Source organism: Zootermopsis nevadensis, unplaced genomic scaffold (assembly GCF_977971745.1).
Source record: "Zootermopsis nevadensis isolate Lab colony 2312 unplaced genomic scaffold, Znev_1.0 Znev_ptg000030l, whole genome shotgun sequence".
In the NCBI taxonomy this organism is placed as follows: domain Eukaryota; kingdom Metazoa; phylum Arthropoda; class Insecta; order Blattodea; family Termopsidae; genus Zootermopsis; species Zootermopsis nevadensis.
In genome coordinates this window covers 20832626-20853351 of record NW_028259162.1, presented here as the reverse complement: position 1 = coordinate 20853351, position 20726 = coordinate 20832626, and the positions used below count along the sequence as shown (strand labels likewise).

At 37.8% G+C, this 20726-nt stretch overlaps 1 protein-coding gene and 1 long non-coding RNA gene across 2 annotated transcripts in view; one reads left to right on the top strand and one right to left on the bottom strand.

Moving 5' to 3' along the window:
* Positions 1–20726, top strand: part of emp (epithelial membrane protein) — an 88356-nt gene that overhangs the window by 9713 nt on the left and 57917 nt on the right. The gene's annotated exons all lie outside the window — the stretch shown is intronic.
* LOC147872215 (uncharacterized) lies at positions 11138–11445 on the bottom strand. Its single transcript, XR_015537833.1, has 2 exons — positions 11395–11445; positions 11138–11234 (listed from the first exon to the last, which is right to left on the bottom strand). It is a non-coding gene; the product is annotated as an uncharacterized LOC147872215 (long non-coding RNA).

Here is a 20726-nt window from a genome sequence, read left to right as displayed (position 1 = left end):
TTAATCTAAATAAATTTAGTGCTGGTATGAAATTGTACATTATGTTTCTTTAAAAATAAAGTAAAACGTGGGAGGGGGAGGCATACATCGCCCAGGGCCCAAAACTGCCTTTTTTTCATTTACATTTTTATAAAAAAAATTTTCTGAAAAATGTGAAAAAAATTGACGAAACAGTAAGTTTGAATTTCGAAGTTACAGAGGTGAAAGGCAGCTGCGCGTTCTGGCCGCCTTATCTCCGACGAAAGAGCCCCGTACTCACTGGATAAGAGGCGAGGTGGGTCCCAGAGCCGGTCTGGGTCCTTTGGCGAAGACAAAAGTCTCTCTTCTGCAAAGGATTGAAGCCCGGTCGATCGGCCCATATACTGGTCACTGTGTGTACCTTGATACTGTTTGAGCCAATGAATAAATATCTGAAACCAGATGTTTTGTATTGTGATCGTAAAGCTACTTTATTTTTTTGAAATATTATATTGGATCCGGGAGATCGAGCTATTTCTCGATATGTGTTTTGAAGACGAAACGATGTTTTAAGAGAATTAAGATTTTTTTTTTAAAAAAAACATGTCTTTGATAAAGTTCAGAACGAAAACAATTATTATCCTGAGATCATCGTCAAAGGCATTCAGAGAAGAACAATGTTGTACGAAGACAGCGTTCGGGATTCGAACTTTGTTTCCTGAATGCTATTTAGGTCCATTACCGCCGAGGCAGTTTTCATGTTAAGTTATATTGTCCGGAGAGGACGTGCATCATCGGGTACGATGTGATCACGTGACAGAGGATGCGGCCGTGTCGGATTTCAATGGAGTAACGTGTTTCCAGGTTTTGCCTGAGAAACAGCGGCGGTGTCAGAACGCGATTCGGTACGAGGAACTTGACATCTAACCTAACCGAAGCCAAACGCACAAACATTGTCAACTCTGTAAGTTTGAATCCTCTGCTTTCCATTGTAGGTCAGGCTTAAGTAATGCTGACTAATTCAGTCACACAAATGCAAGGACTGAATGACGGAAATGAGCGAACGCAGCGGATTCTTCATTCTCAGCTGACCGATTACAGACGACCTCATTACGTGCTGTATTTTAACTCGGAGACTTGCCAGATTTAAAGGGATAGGGAATGTATTTTTTAGATGATAAGATGATAAAATTGTGTCATATTGTGATAAATACATATTTGAAGATTTCTGTCTTCTGAGTTATTGCGCTGTGTAGTCTGGTCGATGTTAACCGACGTTTCAGAGGTCATACTGCCTCCGTCATCAGGGCGATGAATATCGCCCTGATGACGGAGGCAGTATGACCTCTGAAACGTTGGTTAACATCGACCAGACTACACAGCGCAACAACCCAGAAGACGGAAATCTTCATACTCTGATGACGGAGGCAGTATGACCTCTGAAACGTTGGTTAACATCGACCAGACTACACAGCGCAACAACCCAGAAGACGGAAATCTTCATACTCTGATGATGGAGGCAGTATGACCTCTGAAACGTTGGTTAACATCGACCAGACTACACAGCGCAATAACCCAGAAGACAGAAATCTTCATACTCACCGCTGTGAGAACCTCAAGTCTTACAAATACATATTTGTTTAAATATATATTTGTTTAAATCTTGTCCGTCTAATCACAATTTAAAATTTAAAATATTTAAAATACCATGGAACTCCTCTACATCTCTCAATTCTGGTATGTTCAAATTTACTTCTCAAATATATTATTTTATTTTCTATTTTCTATTTCTAATTTATTAATATTCATTTAATATTCATTTAGTCTTTATATTATTTACATTACAGGCTGATATAAAACGACAACAAAAACATTCACCCACAAAATGTTCATATTAAACACGACGTACATATATAAAACAACTTCGAATATGTTATTAAAACGGAATCTGGAAGAGAACATCATTGATATCTGAAAACATCTGACTAAAATACAATAATATGTAAAAAAGTTGCAATTAAGAAATTATGTTTAAGTTTATATAATTTTAATTTTATACACCTGAAGACAGTTCATCTAAGAACTGAAACATTTCGTGAGAAAAAATGATGTTCTAGTGTAAATCGAATGTTTCGATAGAGAACATCATATGGTATTTTAAATATTTTAAATTTTAAATTGTGATTAGACGGACAAGATTTAAACAAATATGTGTTTTTTAGTCTAGAAGATTTCGTGAGAGAAAGCCTTCAACCCCCTATCCTCTTAAATGCCCTTACGCAAGGATGGCTGGGGAAAAGTTTTCTTTAGAAGACGGAACGATTGGCATATGTGCCGTGTGCCCTCGTGTTTGGAAGTCAGGCCGTGTTTGCTGTTTCAGTGACGAGCCTAAATATTTGAGCGAAGGTGTGCAAGAGATTTCTATTTAGAAATTGGCCTTTTATATCAGTTCACGTGTACGATTAGAACAGTCGAAAGTTTTTTGCCATCAATTTATGCTATAATATTGCTGTCCCGTAGTTCCGCGAATTTTTCGATACCCGTTTATAATTTACGATCACGTTACGTCGCAATATATCCTCCAATGTACGTGGACTTTCTCTCTCTTTTAATTCACTTATACGCTGTTACACATATCTACTATTAGAACACAAATTCGCGAGTGTCACAGAAGGTTTTCTGATCGTCTGAAGCCATTGACTTCTGTTATCGTGATAACCGACGAACTTAAGATCCATTTTAATATTATATTGAACCTTCCTATTGAAGATTTCCGTCTTCTGGATTGTTGCGCTGTGTAGTCTGGTCGATGTTAACCAACGTTTCAGAGGTCATACTGCCTCCACCATCAGGGCAACAACCCAGAAGACGGAAATCTTCATACTCACCGCTGTGAGAACCTCAAGTCTTACAACCTTCCTATTCTTAGAGGGAAGTTTTCCACGCCCTTCCATCGTCCGAACTACACATATAACCCATTGTAAAATTACCTGAAGAAGGAAGTAAAACCAACTTACGAAACATCGTATGTGTGTGTGTGTGTGTGTGGGGGTGGGTGGTGGTAGTGTATGTTTGGATGTATGTATATATATGTATTTTGGAGAATGTGAATGGCCGACAAATGTTTGTGAATCGTCATTACCACAAACAGAAAATCTCTGGACAAAAGCAGTTAGGAGGTGTCGGTAAATCAAAGCTGAATGACTTAAAAGTCAGCCAAGCGAATTGAATTCTTCTGCGCACGACGCAAACATAACAATATTAATTGAATTTCAGGCACAGGTTTTAAGTAGCACGTGAAATGAGTTGCTCGTTTTGTTCAGCGGGCTAGTGCAGAAGTTGCTGCCAACTGTCGCAACTTTATACTGAAAGAGTTTTACGCACTTTCTTGGCAAGTGCTGTATTCGGCTTTAAAGTTTATTTATTCATAAGATAGTGTAATTGCGTCATATTGTGAATATTCTAACAATTATTTACATTTTGGAACATGTTCCAAAATGTAAATCGATCGATCGATATGGAACATCAATGATATTTTATTATCTTAATTATAAGAAATTTTAAATATTGTGATAAGACGGATTAAAATAAATAATTGTTTATTTATTCAGTCTAAAAACTGTCTTAATTTGTTTCGCTGGAGAGTCGCGCTATGTGTAAGTTCGTTTTTCGTCGTTTTATGTAATTGTAAATGTACTTCATTGGCTGAGATGCTTTACCTACTCATTAATGTACCTAATTAATTACTAAATTGCTTACGAACCGATAAATAACGAGAGACTAAGATAAAATGCAAATAAAATGAAGTAATTAGTAATTGGGCCAATTAGTAGAATTAAAACCCGCAACATAGGTTCATACCTAATTCGCCAGAATCTTAAATGCATTCCTCATAGTTTTAAAACATGCAGGACACTGAGTCACTGTTGTTGTGAGGTATCCGGTTTGAGTCTGTCGGAATACAAACAAACCTGAGTCACTTTTGCGTGGGATTTACCAGTATCTCAACCGGGTATTAACAGTACCGTGAAGAACGTTGGACAACAACATATCGTCTGCGTAAAATCTGTATTTAGCCTTCGATCTGATGACCAAAGGAGCTAGGCATTTTAAACACGGTGTGGAGATCGATCTTAAACATATCTATAAATCACGTCGATATATTTTATAGGACAGTTAACAGTTAAAAACATGGTGACATTCCGATTTTTTTTTGAAATTCTGGCCGACAAGTCTAACCTAGACAAAATCTACAATAAGAAGTTGTTCATAGGAGAAAAATAAATACGACTGCTAATACTACTACTACGAATAATAATAATAATAATAATAATAATAATAATAATAATAATAAAGTGAAATCAAAAATAATCCCGATAATTATAGGAGCGACAGGAACTGTCTCCAGGTCACTCAGGAAATATTTAGCCAACATCCCGGGCGAACACGACATCAGGGAACTGCAGAAGACCGCCATTTTGGGATCTTCGTACATCATTCGGAAGACGCTTTCATAAAATAAAATTATATAATACATGTAAAAGTAAAGTTTGTCCCACTATACGCCACGTAGGCGCTTGGGGGGGAGTAGAGGTGTAGCTCCTCTCTTCCTTGACCTCGGCACTAGATGGGGGTGAGTGGTCAGCATCACGCCCCGGCCGGCTTTACCCCCGGGTAAGGACCCCGGTACCCATTGTAGAGGAGGCTGGGTGGGCCCCAGAGCCGGTCTGGACGCAGAGGCTAGAGGAAAAAATTCTCTGCCCCCGTCGGGGATCGAACCCCGGTCGTCCAGCCCGTAGCTAGTCACTATACTGACTGAGCTATCCCGGCTCTATATAATACATGTGGCACTTGTTAAAAACAAAATGTATTTCGGAAATAGCTGCTGCATTCTGTACCTCAGGGGCAAGGTTTGTCTCGGGTATATGGAAGTAAATACCCTGTAAAATGGTGAATAGATGGAATATTAATAAAAATAATCTATTCTCAACAGCTGGGAACGTGTACGGTTCCAAGATACAAAGGACAGACCTATGTGAAGATACTACAGTACAGATTAACATTTTGTATTCCTTTATTAGAAGTTTGACTGGAGATCGATCTGACCTTGAAAATACAATGAACCGATGTGTACGAACACGAGATTCGCACCATTGCCTGCGATGTACTTCCTCAGCAAGAAATTTCAGCCATGTCCGTTGAAACTTTCTGAAAGGCTGACACGAAAAGCAGCCTTCGAGAAATTCGGCAGATTTCCCCCCCATCTTGTCTGTGTCGGTCCTCAGGGACGAGGCGAGGGCAACTTGGAGGCGAGTCCCGTGAGCGACTGGACTGTCCAGTCAGTGACCGCGAGTGACCCAGCTCGTTTCTGGGTCTGCTGGTGTTACGGTACCAACATCTGGAAGAGCGTTGCCGACTGTTCGATCGGTATTACCCATAGATAATCAATCTACCGCTGACTGTGGAAGTCGTCCAGCCGCGGTCAGCAACAGTGCGAATGTATGCAGCAAGGAAGCAATATGGTGGCCACATATTTCGGTGCGAAGATGGCAACTGCAAAGCTTGCCGAAAGGTTGGGAAACCTGCAACATTCGACGCCGCTTAAACCCTAAACCCAAGCCATGAAGACCCTCGCACAACACTCAATGTATTTCTCGGTGTGGTTTGTTATTGAACTCGGTAATGAACGCTCTGATTCTGAAGACGATAAAAAAGACCGAAAATTTCTTGCCCACCTGAGCTACTATCAGCTTATAAAAAGGGGCTCTGCTTAACGAAGTTAACTTATTTTTAAGGCGTTGTGTCAGGAACATATGTTACGTAATGTCGAATGGAAAATTATTTTAACACGTTTAAAGACGTTTAATGACGCTATGATGATGGATGCGAGTGAGGTCTGTCAGTTTATACGAGACGTCCTTGTAGACGTGGTCTTCAGCTTCGTTTTCGTCCATACCTCGCTCTTCGTCATGTGGCGCTAATGCAGGTCCGAGCATCCACCGTCCGTCCTAACAAGTACCAGCCCGTTTACCGTCAGATACATCGGTAATGTCTGCGTTATTAAAATGTGAGTCAACACATGACCGTGTTTCTGACCGCTCTCATTACTTATAGTTACGTTTTGTTGCCTGTCAGATCTGTTTTTTTAAGAATATAAAATCCATTCTCATCTATGTTGACCTAGTCATGTCAGACATTATAAATTATCTGAATAATGGTTTTACGTATTTTCGCTAGATGGTCTAGCGGTTAGAACGCTGGCCTTGTAATCCTGGGGGTCTCGGGTTCGATTCCCGGCGGTGCCCGAATTTATAACTTGTGTTGGGCAAGGCCGTGGTCTAGGCAACACGGAGTTTTCCTCCAGGGGCTTCCCCGGTTTCTCCGTGGCTTCCCAACAATTACTCCATTCACACACAGAAGAAGGCAATGGCAAACCACTTCTGGATCATCTGCCAAGAACGTATATGAACAGGTCCCAGTCCGAGAAAAGAATGCAAGGATTCTGTTCATATGGACCTGTCGTCAGACAGAACACTAAATAATAATAAGATGAGGTGGTCTAGCAGTTAGAACGCTGGCCTTGTAATCCTGGGGGGTCTCGGGTTCGATTCCCGGCGGTGCCCGAATTTATAACTTGTGTTGGGCAAGGCCGTGGTCTAGGCAACACGGAGTTTTCCTCCAGGGGCTTCCCCGGTTTCTCCGTGGCTTCCCAACAATTACTCCATTCACACACAGAAGAAGGCAATGGCAAACCACTTCTGGATTATCTGCCAAGAACGTATATGAACAGGTCCCAGTCCGAGAAAAGAATGCAAGGATTCTGTTCATATGGACCTGTCGTCAGACAGAACACTAAAAAATAAATAAAAAAAGGATATTAAATAACCTTTTATACTTTTATTGAAACGACTTATATATAATACGCAGAATAAAGTAATATAATATGATAGTTTTTGTAAAGTATTAGGAAATATTTCTATAGCTTGCAGAGTAGGTTAATACGTTTTAAGCACAGTAAAACGAAACATTGAGGTAATGACATTGTGTGACCTTGCGTAATTGTCTTCTAAGACGGAGGAAGACGAAATCAATTTTAATTGTTTAATTTTAACCGTCTAATCACAATAAAATATTTTATTACATATTAAAATATTAAAATATTATTACTACAATTAACATTTAATATTTAAAATATTTAAAATATGTTAAAATGATGTTCGATTTACAAATTAGAGCATCTTCTTTTCCACGATGCTCTAATTTGTAAATCGAACATTTCGATAGAAAGAGCATCATTTTAATATATTTTAAATATTTTAAATATTGAATGTTAATTGTAGTAATAATATTTTAATATTTAATAAAATATTTTATTGTGATTAGACGGTTAAAATTAAACAATTAAAATTCATCACAATATGACGCAACATTATCATCTCATGAAATCAATATTGTTTATGAGGCGTCTGAAATTGGGCGTCTGTGTCCGTTCGTCTGTCCGTCCCAGGATGATGACTTGAGCGAGTGACACGTTGAGTTAATTAGGGAGTTGATGGTTCACGTGTAACTTAAATATATCGTGTGTTTCTATGATCTGAGGTTCTGGTGGCAGTGAATACATGAAAATAAATTCCTGTGACATATTTGCAATCTTTGTTTTTTTTACCGGTTAAGACTCAGGTTTGTTTGTAACGATGACTTTCGGTATGTGAATTCTGAGGTTTTCTGTGTCTCCAACTCTGAAATGGCTTGGTTGATTCAGACTGATTTTGGTATATGAAGTATACTATAAATAAAATTAGGTGAATTTGCATAAGGAACAGAACGGACTGCGTATAAATTATCTGAACATCGATTTCTGCCCATGGAATACGTGCTTCGGTCAGGAAATGAATACCGTTCTAAGAACGTGAGTTGTTCATTTTTCTGAGTTTGGGAAACAGCAAATACAAGTACATTACTTCCCGCTACCCTCCGTAGATGAGAGAAATAACTCGCAAACATTTTCTGCTGTAATGAACAGGTTTCATTGCATCAGAGTATATTATCACGTCTTTGACAAACCTCGCTCAAGGTCCCCTCGTCCTGTATCGATATAAATAAACTGATTCGCTCCTATCGTTGACTTAAGATTTGTCCCTGGAGTCTCATACTAGTACGCAATACTTACAGCAAAGAGTGAGAAAGATTTGTTGGGTCTGAGGTTTTCCGTCTTCTGGGTTGTTGCGCTGTTAGTCTGGTCGATGTTAACCAACGTTTCAGAGGTCATACTGCCTCCATCATCAGGGCGATGAGTATGAAGATTTGTCTTCTGGGTTGTTGCGCTGTGTAGTCTGGTCGATGTTAACCAACGTTTCAGAGGTCATACTGCCTCCATCATCAGGGCGATGAGTATGAAGATTTGTCTTCTGGGTTGTTGCGCTGTGTAGTCTGGTCGATGTTAACCAACGTTTCAGAGGTCATACTGCCTCCATCATCAGGGCGATGAGTATGAAGATTTGTCTTCTGGGTTGTTGCGCTGTTAGTCTGGTCGATGTTAACCAACGTTTCAGAGGTCATACTGCCTCCATCATCAGGGCGATGAGTATGAAGATTTGTCTTCTGGGTTGTTGCGCTGTGTAGTCTGGTCGATGTTAACCAACGTTTCAGAGGTGATACTGCCTCCGTCATGAGGGCGATCATAGCCCCGATGATGGAGGCAGCAAGAACTTTTGAAACGTCGGTAATCTTCTATCAGACTACACGACGCAAAACCCAGAAGACAGCCATCTTCAGACTTACCGCCGTGAAAACCTCAAATCCTACAAAGAATATTTATTTAGATCTAAAAGCATAAACATTAAGGCAGAATTCACACCGAAGCAACTTGTGAACACGAGAACTTATCTTCGGTTTCCATAAAAGGTGAGACATTTCTTGACGAGCTGATGGACAATTAGTTTCACGACAAGGGATGTGTTGTATGGTGTAATGGAGTTTGCTTGTTAATCGTTGGTACTGGCAGATAGGTGGTCCTTCAGCTCGGAGCCTAAGACTTTTCATTGGTAACTACGTTCCACGATCAAACCGCGGTTGGGACCACTTCTGAAACGTGTGGAGACACGATGGGCTCGTGGCCCGGAGCACCGGAGCGCTGTCCGCGGTTCTCTGTGTTCTGTATAGGAACAGCCATTACGGTTGGCCCATTTTTAGCTGAAGTGTGACGGATTATATGAAAACGCTAAACCCTTGATCTTTCATGAGAGAGGACTGGAGCACTTTGACTGACAAATAAGAGAGAAACATCTGGGTCAATCTGAGAAAGTATTTTCATTCGGCCTTCACTTGTTGATTGCTTGTCAAAAATAGACCACCTGGTAGGATCCTGTGTCCTTGACGACACTTCGATCATCTGAACTATTTCCACATCAGTGTTGTTAGCCGATTTTTAATGCATGGAGTGTTATTAAATGTTTTCTCTAAGAATAACTATTAAGGAAAATGTCATTTGGTGTTTGCAGTTGAATATTAAGACCTGGAATCGAACATTAACTGGGTTAGATTAATATATGATTAATATAATTAATTAATATGATTAATATAAGAACATCTAAAAATTACATTTTATTTTCTGCTGTTAAGTTTGTTAGACTGCTTGTCTGTCAGTCGAGATCGTGCTCTCATCTATCGGTGGTCTTTCGAACTAAATGTTCCTCTATATAATACTGAAGAAAGGTTGATGAGATTTTCGTGAAATTTGTTATGGAGGTTTTTATCCGTTAGAGGATTGTCCCGACTCGTGTTCTTGTATTTACTAAAATCGAAAAAACGTGACGTGACGGATTCTTAAAGTCGCGAGTCATCATTTAAGACCTAGAGAACGACTGGAGCGACATGTTATCTGTGGTGACGTCGACATAGTTTCCACAGATTAAAGTACCAGCAGGAACACATCCAACTGACGGAATGACCTTGAAATGAGAATTCGCGTTGAAAGTAGAAGAATCTCTGGTTAATCTTGAAGTCGTCCGATCCACAGTTGACTAGCAGCTCATTTTCCATCACTGCTGTTTATTTAATATATTTCATGTTATCTGAAACTTAGCGAGATATAACTTTAGTGTTAAGTTCGTATGGAAATCGCGTTATTAATGTTTAAGCACATGTTTGGAAGAATCAATAAACGCGATTTGTAAAAGCGTCCCTTAAATTGTTTTTCGCTTTATAAACCTTTTGGCGATTTGCATTCCTTTACCCTGGCATCGACTGATTTCATGTTTATGAAGAAAAACATCGAGTTCTGCCACCTAGAAAGGAGTCTTACCAACAGCACCGCGAGAAAATCTTTTTAATTACTTGTCAATTTTATGAAGTGACAAACCTATTTACTTAAGTCAACAAAATGTAAGTTAATTCCAGTAATTTGAAAGCTTGTTCAGGTCTGTATTGCATCAATATTTACAGTGGTATTGAACCTTTTTGTGTTCGCGTACCCCCAGATATAATTTCTCTTCAAATTTGTACCCCCAAAGTTGTTGGTGTATAATTCAAGTTATACATAGTATATAATCTACATCTAAAATAAATTAAATAAATTACATTACTAATTATTCAGTGTTTATCATAAAATAATATGTATTTTTTTAAATTTCACGTACCCCTTAAGATGTCTTCGCGTACCCCCAGATATAATTTCTCTTCAACTTTGTACCCCCAAAGTTGTTGGTGTATAATTCAAGTTATACATAATATATAATATACATTTAAAATAAATTAAATAAATTACATTACTGATTATTCAGTGTTTATCATAAAATAATATTTTTTTTTTAAATTTCACGTATGTCTTCGCGTACCCTCAGATATAATTTCTCTTCAACTTTGTACCCCCAAAGTTGTTGGTGTATAATTCAAGTTATACATAGTATATAATCCACATCTAAAATAAATTAAATAAATTACATTACTGATTATTTAGTGTTTATCATAAAATAATATAAATATTATTTTTTTATATCTTAATTGCATCATGCTTGTGTTCCTCAATACAGTACTTTTATTTTCCGTCGTTACACAAGCTTATTGTTAAAATCATATAAAATTTCACATAAAATTGTTACATTTTAAAATTGACGACATGTTTCGATATACAATTCTATCATCGTCAGGTCTATCAAAATTAAAATTAAAATCTGGTGTATCTGTTGCTCTGCTTATATTGCTTATGTTTTATCCGTTTTTATTACATCTCCAGGCTTCTTTCATTTAATTTTGGAGACGCGTCTGGGTGCCTATATCTGCAAAATCAATTTTAATTTTCATATCGTGATTCTGGCTACCGACATAGGAAATGGAATAATATTACTCTAATTTTATATTATTTTAAGGAATTACTCAAATATATCGTAATACAAGCAAAAGAAATACAATCACAAAATATAAAGTATTATAACATACCGGGTTGTGTGTGAGGTGCGTGTCCGTTGTTATTGAATGGCAGACAGCAACGGACACGCACCTCACACACAACCCGGTATGTTATAATACTTTATATTTTGTGATTGTATTTCTTTTGCTCTAGATCTAGAATATTCTACTGGGGAAAGATAGGATACTGTGAGCTGTAGGCCTTAGTTTGATATATATTTATTATTTTTTCGCAAGAGACACCCGTAAACCTTCGCCATTTTTTTGTTTCAAATTTATGGAACCTGTTGGCCTTCGCAGCAGTCTTGTTATGAAAGTCATTCTTTCGAAATTTATCGTCTCGTGCCTAATAATTACTTTAGATCAGTCGTAGTCGCAGGTGCGCCATCTATACCCCCTCCCCCCCGTGATAAATAAAGCTAAGTTTAGAGAACAAGACTATACATCAGGCCTGTCAGACTCCGTCTGCTAAGGCCTACTTGAGAAAAGAAAATTCTGATCTCTTGGGGGGGGGGGGGGGGAGGTCACATGGGTGGGGTAATCAGTGGCCACCCACGTTTTCTAGTTTTGAATTTTTCCCCCCCTTCGTTTACCCTGCGCCCCTGAAGCCTACACCCCCTGAATGTGCCTGCACGAACATAGGGGAACGTAAACCAGTACGAGGTGGCTAACACGGGCCGGTTGGAGTTGATCAACGATGCATTTTGGCTTTGTTCCAGTGTGTATAGTACCACAGAATCACGAAATTTTTATTTTATCTTATTTCAAAATGTTAGCCGGGCAAACATGGCTAAGGCGAATGTTTAACTCGTGGACTAGAACGTCCGGAGCGCGTTTCAGAGGCTCGTGTAGCCTTTTCCAGACTGGAAACTGAGCAGTCCTTCAGCGGGGGTCGAATTATCGCTCTGAAGCTCTCTTCATCCCCACCCAGTGCAAATAAGACGAATTGCATGTATCGTGCGATGCTGTCTCAGAGATAACACTTATTTTATCTGAGGTGGCCGAGTCGTAACGGCTGTCTGGAGCGTTGTTTGTCCACACTGTATCATATTCAGAGGTTCTTTTGCGTCCAATGAGATGTGAGAAATATAATGCACACGAAGGAGCGAGCTTTTTGAAGGTTTGCAGACAGAATATGCGGAATCCGATCTCAGCATATGTTTTGCATCGCAATAACTACGTCAGTCCGTCTCGACACCGACAGTGTTTTATAATTTCGTGTTGCGGATCTGCAGCGCCGCCCTGGGCTACTTCCAGGTGTTGGTTGCTCTCGTGACACAACCTTCAACTGTTACAAGGTCGATATAACTTGCTGGAAGCTTCATCATTATTTGCTTACACAACACACACGACTAACAAGTTTGCTTTAAAATCGTTATTGTATTTTACTTTTTTTCCCATTTTTTATCTTACGTGATGCTTGTGTTGGACACAGCGTGTTCTAAATCAGTGGTATTCAACCTTTTTTTGTTCGCGTACCCCCAGATATAATTTCTCTTGAACTTTGTACCCCCAAAGTTGTTGGTGTATAATTCAAGTTATACATAGTATATAATCTACATCTAAAATAAATTAAATAAATTACATTACTGATTATTCAGTGTTTTTCATAAAATAATAATATATATACATATTTAAATTTCACGTACCCCCGGGGGTACGCGTAGCCCAGGTTGAATACCACTGTTCTAAATCACAGTCATCTCACAGTGATAATATTCATCTAAGCGTAGATACATTTTATCTTTACAGACGTTTCGGTCATACAGCTAATATGATGGTATTAAAGTGATGAATGCGAAAAGAGAATGGAAGAAAGAGGGATTAGGAAGGAGAGAGATGAAAAGAACGTGATTAAGAAAGAGTAGACCGGTTTAAATATGGCGACAGATCTATATTTTTCGTTAAATTATACCTAATCTAAAATAGAATTGAACCATGTAACAAACGTATGAAATCTTGATTTGATTTTCTGTTACAAAGTCGATGAAACAGTAGATAACTTTTCCTCTATTCGCTCTGAGACTGCAATTTGAAAGTTTAACAGAATTTAAACAAAAAATTGCCATATGGTAAGAACATCAGAAAACTTTAATGTAAAGCCTCACATATTTTCTCCTATGCACATTAATATTATCCTCCGATGTCTTACAAGTGGCCTCTTTCCAAAAAAAGATTCTACCACCGCAATCTGTACGCGTTTGTCTATAAGAATATGGAGGCGAAGTATTTGGAAACAAAACATAACAATAAATAAAACAGTGGACTAAAACCTTCATTAAGGCGGCCATTGATAACACGCACACACAAAGGAGACGGCCTTGTAGATCGTTTAAAGTTTCTTTAACGAGCTTTTTTCCACCATTATTATTGAGCTAATTCAAAACAAGAATTATTGCGCAGTTGAATGACGTAACTCTCGAAGATAACGATCTGACGTGCAAATGCAAATATCTTTCATAACTCCCTAATCGGCTTCTTGAGTAGCAGAAATCCAAGACGTAGATATTCGAGTCTTGTTTCGAACTTTTCGACAACGCAAATAAAACAAAAGGACAATGGGCGATTCGCGTCTAGGGAGATGCTGAACGGATTTCAATTAAATTTGATATCGATAGCGGGTGGTGAATTTCATTTTGGTTTGAATCGGTCAAATTTTATCTTACTCTGCGTGAACATCAAAACGAACTTACTCATCGTACAGATTGCACATAATATAAAATACACACCTAACTATGGGAATTGAAAACGACGATTTTGGCATAGCCTTCAATGTTAAAACGTCCACACTAAAATTTCATGATAATCTACACAGTCGATCTCGAGTTATATGTGTATCTAGACATCACGGGCGATTGGGTTTATCATGGAAGATTACGTAATTAGTTGTCGCGGAGGATCATGGGTAGTGACGTCATAGCGGAGGATCATGGGTAGTGACGTCATAGCGGAGGATCATGGGTAGTGACGTCATAGCGGAGGATCATGGGTAGTGACGTCATAGCGGAGGATCATGGGTAGTGACGTCATAGCGGAGGATCATGGGTAGTGACGTCATATCGGAGGATCATGGGTAGTGACGTCATAGCGGAGGATCATGGGTAGTGACGTCATAGCGGAGGATCATGGGTAGTGACGTCATAGCGGAGGATCATGGGTAGTGACGTCATAGCGGAGGATCATGGGTAGTGACGTCATAGCGGAGGATCATGGGTAGAGACGTCATAGCGGAGGATCATGGGTAGTGACGTCATAGCGGAGGATCATGGGTAGTGACGTCATAGCGGAGGATCATGGGTAGTGACGTCATAGCGGAGGATCGTCTTCCCAGCTCACAAGGTCCAACATCCGTAACGTTAATATTACCAGATATGGGAAATTAGTGTTTTAACCAACTTTCCTTGACAAATCCTTAAAAAAAATGAATGTATGAACGCGTAGGAATAGAGAGGAGCATTTTATTTAAATAAATTGCTCGGCATAAATGAGGATTTAGTCCACAAGGAAGTAATAAATTGTAGGAATGTAGTTGATTTAAAAAAAATATTGAGAAATATCTGTCAGCTTATGCGTTGCATGCAAATGCGAGAAAAACGTTAATAAGCTGTAACTATGGTTAGACGAGGGGAGGAAAGGAGGGATTTGCAGACTAAAGGGGTCTTCGCAGTGCTACTTTCGCCAGTTGCTTAAGTTCTTTGCCCAAAAGTTTCCGTAAACCTGATCATTAGAGACACTTATTTAAATATCGCAGGAAAAATTATTCCTAAACCCAACATCTTCATCGGGACTTTAAACCGGGACAGTGTTCGGTTGTGACCTTAGTTTCTGTAATCTCCTCTCAAAAACAATTAAATTTTCGGAAGTTTTTACCCTGCTGTGTTCTCGTTCATGTTTTAAGAAATAAGCACGCAAAATTTGGTGAAAATCTGTTATCCTCTCTCGAGCAGTAAGCTAACATAAAAACATACTCAATAAACATATCCAAAATTTAAATTTTATAACATAATCGTTTTATGAAGAATAAGAATGTATTTGAAAAGGAAATTAATGTATGACCGAGGAACTCGAGAACTGTTTGTTGAGCAGACATGACTTTTTGTAAATTTACAAACCCAAATTATTTCTATTTGTTTATAAATTATATATAAAATAATCTATATTAGTAAATATTCACACACATATCGACTTTACAGTTTCAGGAAAATTACATAGTAAGTGCACACATTTCGTAGTGATCAAAACCTGCAGGTTAAGACGGCAGTTGCCCGGTACCCGTCGTGCGTTATAAACGGACGCAGCCTCATGTTCGGAAATGCAGATGCACGCATTTAGTACACGTACACAGAAATAGGTAGCGTTGAATGTCCTGTTAGCGGACTCGGTGATGAATGCGCATTATTTAGGGACAGATTGAAGTTGTTGAACAAAGCAAGATTGCGTACTTCAATAATACGTTCTGGCAACGAAGCAACATCATCAGTGATTATAATCTCTTTTACGTAACATTTTTTTTTACAATTGAACGCAATGCTGCAAATGCTGACCTGAATAAGGTTCGATGTTGCCATCGTAATTTATCAGATAAATTGAATTTTTTGTTTGACTCTACTTCTTATAATATTAAAACAAAATTTGCGCTCATTTGACTACTGAATGACATGGTGGACTCTCGCGTAATTTTTACGCGGTGAATTTGAAAACACCACAGATTTTATGGAGTTTTCTAATTCTCACAAAAACAACAAATTTGTTATTGCAGATAAAATATCTCTGCATATAATTTTTATAATTTATTTTGTCTGTATTAAAATTCCTCCGTATAAAAAGCCAAAATGAAGTAAAATCCTAAGAACCGACATGTCTTAGACCCCTGGCTTTCCTGATAAGGGGTCCGGTAATGTTTTTTCTAATTATTGAATATTAATGCTCAATATACAATATATTTTAGCACAGCAAATGACATTTAATTTTACTAATTCCCGGCGTAACAAAGGGTTAATATCCACAAATTTCGTGGAATCTTTCTTTGAAATACAATTTACAATCTTTCTTCAAAATTATACTAAACCAAATTTCACAGTGAAAGTAGTGAATTTACTGTTTCAATGGATTTTAAAATTGCCTTTTTACAAAACTATAAAAAACTCCTTATGTTCTATGCAGAAATCATATACATTTCAGAGACAGTACATATTTGAGACAGCACATTTTCAAATATGTTTGTCGACGTTTCAGGAGTACTTTTATTTCACTCTGAAACGCTGGCAAATATCTACCACGGCGTTACAACCCGGAAGACAGCTTTCCTTAAAATGTAAATATATTTTGTACAAGAATTGTGTATAACCACAATTTTAATTTTTATTAATATAAATATATATAAATAATACTAATATAAATACATGTGTAATTAAGGTATAAAGGAGATCACTGTGTAAGAATGCGTCTTCTTAGGCTCGTAATAGTACAATGATATGCAAAATTTCCTCGCTTGTGTATTTTCTTCTAATAAAATATTAAAAATCTGAAGTCAGATTTTATTTTGCTGAAAATTTTTCTGAAACTTGATGAAAACGTAAACATCATAAAATCAGTTGGTAATGGTGTATTTCTGTGTAATTAAACAAAATGGTGGTGTTGTCTCAGGATGCATATTAAAATGTTTATTTATTAGTCTCGAAGGCAAACAATGCAATGCGTTCGATGGACACGTTCCACCTGCGTCAGACACTCTTGTACTTACGTCACATGAAAGTTAGTTCCAAGTAGCCCATTTATTATTCTGGACACGAAGGAGATTGAAGGGGTCAAACACAGCCCATCATTACGTGCGTATTTGCCAGCTAAAAGTTGCAAATGTTGGTATACAGATGTTTAGTTCATTGTTTCATAATTTGGGTTTTTTAAAAAAATGTCTGTCTGACAGTTAACTCTGTTTTTGTGAACAATAACTCTCTCTAGGCCAAAATATTATTATCTGCTTTCATGCACAACTGAGCACTTTAAAATCACACATGATTGTGCGTTACGATAGCTTTGACCTCATTGAAGGAGGTAGAATACAGTACCAAGCTATTCCAAATTTAACAACAGTTGGCTGTCTCCTGGGATCTTACCCCACGCAGTCTGGTAGAATTTTAATTTCCATCAGAACCAATTGATCTTTGTAATGGTGAAGTGTGATGTTTTTTTGGACTATAAGCCGGGCCCAGATTTTGTACGAAAAACCTTAACAAGATACCTTCGGGCTTAAAACACGCACAATTCTGGGAACATTTTTTCTAGAGAAGGAAGTTTGTTCGCCCCTACAGGTACGATGCAGTCACTTATGTTTATAACTGAGTCCAGCTCGAACAAACATCTATCAGATTTTCAGTAACATGTAACAAAGAAAGAGTAAACTTTTGACTAATATGACTCCGAAATATTTTACCTGTCTCTTTGTTCGTATTTTGTGGTTGTAGATTTATAGATCAGGTTGAGACCTCCATTTATGTGACCTTCAGCTGGAGTACATAATCGCTTCGCACTAAGGCGGAGTAATCTTAATGCGTCATTTATTGAACTAGACTTCGAGGTCATCTCTCACGCGATCCGCCGAAAGCCAATTTTTTTTTTAAAGATTTTGGCTAATACCGATGGAAGATTACATTCGGATGGATGGGTTGTGAGGTTGGGTAGTCTCCAAGATCTTGTCTACAAGCGGGATTTGGTTTCAGCGATTTGTGAAGTCTTCGGATGCTGCTATGAGATTGATATTTATATTTTTCTAGATTAGAGGATCTTAATTTTATATTAACTAATGTCGATGGTACGTCAAAGCCCAGTGACGGCACCATGTTCAAAAATACGAACAGTAAAAAGTACGAAATATGTTTGAATTGTGATGGCATGATTTTCAGACCGAATTTGGCGGAATTTGATCAGGTAATTGTACAGATTTTCAGTGCATGTAAACGTCGGTTGGAGGTTTTTACATGCTGAGGAATATTTGTAGATTACGCGGCCTTGTGTTTGATATTACAAGTTTTTTTACGTCGCTCTCGAGAACGAGGCAATTTAGTTATGCTGTCTGATATGAGAAACGTGGCTGATTCTTGTTCTGCTGACAGAATCAGAAAATATACCATTTACAAGAATTTTATCTGTAGTCTTGTAACAGGTTTAACTGTGAGTCACAGTACATGACAGTGAAGATGTGTGGATTTTTACATTTCATAAAAACTAGTTCGGCTCTTTATCAGGCGTTGAAATTTCCAACTTCGATTAGATTTTCTGTGTTGACATGCGCATAAACATTGTTTTTTGTTGAAATTCAAAAAATTTTCGATATAAGAGAATTCGACACATAACTTTCGTACACCCTTGACATTTTCAAACGTACTAATTCGGAAATGTTCTATGTAGTGGGTTTTCCAGCTGATTAATAACTCGTCCAAGTGACTGAACACAGTTGAATGTCGTAATTGTAAGGGGAGACAAAGATTGAAATATGTGACGCAGATTTTTGAGATGTGAGCTGCAAAAAATATATGAAAATGAAGAGATTGGCGCAAGATAGGCGAAAATGGATGATCATATCAAACCAGTCGAAAGACTGATGACAAAAAAGGAAACTAACTATTATTGTGAAAAACTTGTTTTATTTTTTTGTAATAATTTTTTTCCGATAACAGAGCCAGTGAAAGTTAAGAATAATTAATTAATAGCAATACATTTATGTTTCGTTGTAGTTTATGATTTGTGATAAGCTGCAAGCCTGACTGCCTCAGAGTTCTTTAGAAGCTGATAATCGTAATGAAGTCGCTGTTATGGTCGACATGCACACGAGAGCTTGAAATTGGTCCGTATTCCGAGCCTATGAATTAGTCCACACATTTATATAATTTCTTTAAAATCCATTTTAATATTACCCTCCCATCTAAACCTATTACAAGTTATTTAATGTCTCCTGTTCTCCATACGTCCGTCTTATCTTCTTTGATGTGATAAATGTAATAATACGTCTAGGCTTAACCGGTGAACAATAGACTGGAATTAGATGATAATGTTGCGTCATATTGTGATGATTATAAATTATTTAATTTTAACCGTCTAATCACAATAAAATATTTTATTACATATTAAAATATTATTACTACAATTAACATTCAATATTTAAATATTTCGATATAAATTCAAATGTAATTACATTTGACTTTATATCGATTATACACCTGAAGATGGTTCATTTAAAACCGAAACATGTCGTGAAAAAGATGATGCTCTAATTGTAAATCGAACATTTCGATAGAAGGAGCATCATTTTAATATATTTTAAATATTTAAATATTGAATGTTAATTGTAGTAATAATATTTTAATATTTAATAAAATATTTTATTGTGATTAGACGGTTAAAATTAAACAATTAATAGACTGGAAATTATTAAGTTTATCATTATGTAATTTTCTCCACCCATCAGTCACTTATTCCCTCTTAGGTTCAAACGATCTCTTCAGCACCAGGGGCGTTTATGTCAAATGTGATAGCTATCCTAGCCTGCCCGACACTTTGAAAAAATTAAAAGTCTCCTCTCATACTTACGTGGATCCAGCCAGACATTGTTAGCCAGTTAGTTGAGGCTTACACTGAGCGTAACGGAACTAGCTAGTAGCGACTGAATGGCTGAATCTGACTTACGGTTCTGTTGTAATGCAGTCTGCGTAATACCACTGACCACCGCTTTATAATTTTGTCGCTTTTCAAAGCGTTAGCCTGGCTAACACGGTTAACACGAACGTTCCACCCCTGATGGTCACCCTGTGTTCAACAATTCTTAATATATGTTCTGTGGATTTTATGTAGAATTTTGGATGTTTTGAAATCCGCATTCCTGCTTTCTGAATGCTGCTGATGTATGCGTGTCATTAGTTAAGAACGTGCTTCTGGCTCATAGACGATAAAATGCTTCTTAGAATGGAAATTGTGAAATGTAGTCTTTACTTTTCCTTTGGTTTAATGACTTCCTGTTTCCGACGCCTTCTTTTATAGCTTTGTTCTCTGCTTCTCGCTTAACCTAACCTAACCTTACGACATTTAGACCATTCACGTATCTCACACGAAGGGTAGAAGCGTGTTCAGAATTTGGGTCGGAAAATCTCTCATGCCCTGGTGACAAGGACAATTGAGGAGAGAGTGTGAAAATACTGAAATGACGATGGCTGTCAGCTGGGATGTTGCGCCGTGTAATCTGGTACATATTGACCGACGTTTCAGAACATCTTATTGGCGCTATCATCTCATCCTGTTGATGGAGGTGGTGATATCCTCTGGAACGTCGATAATATCTAGCAGATTACATGCCGGAAGACAGCCATCTT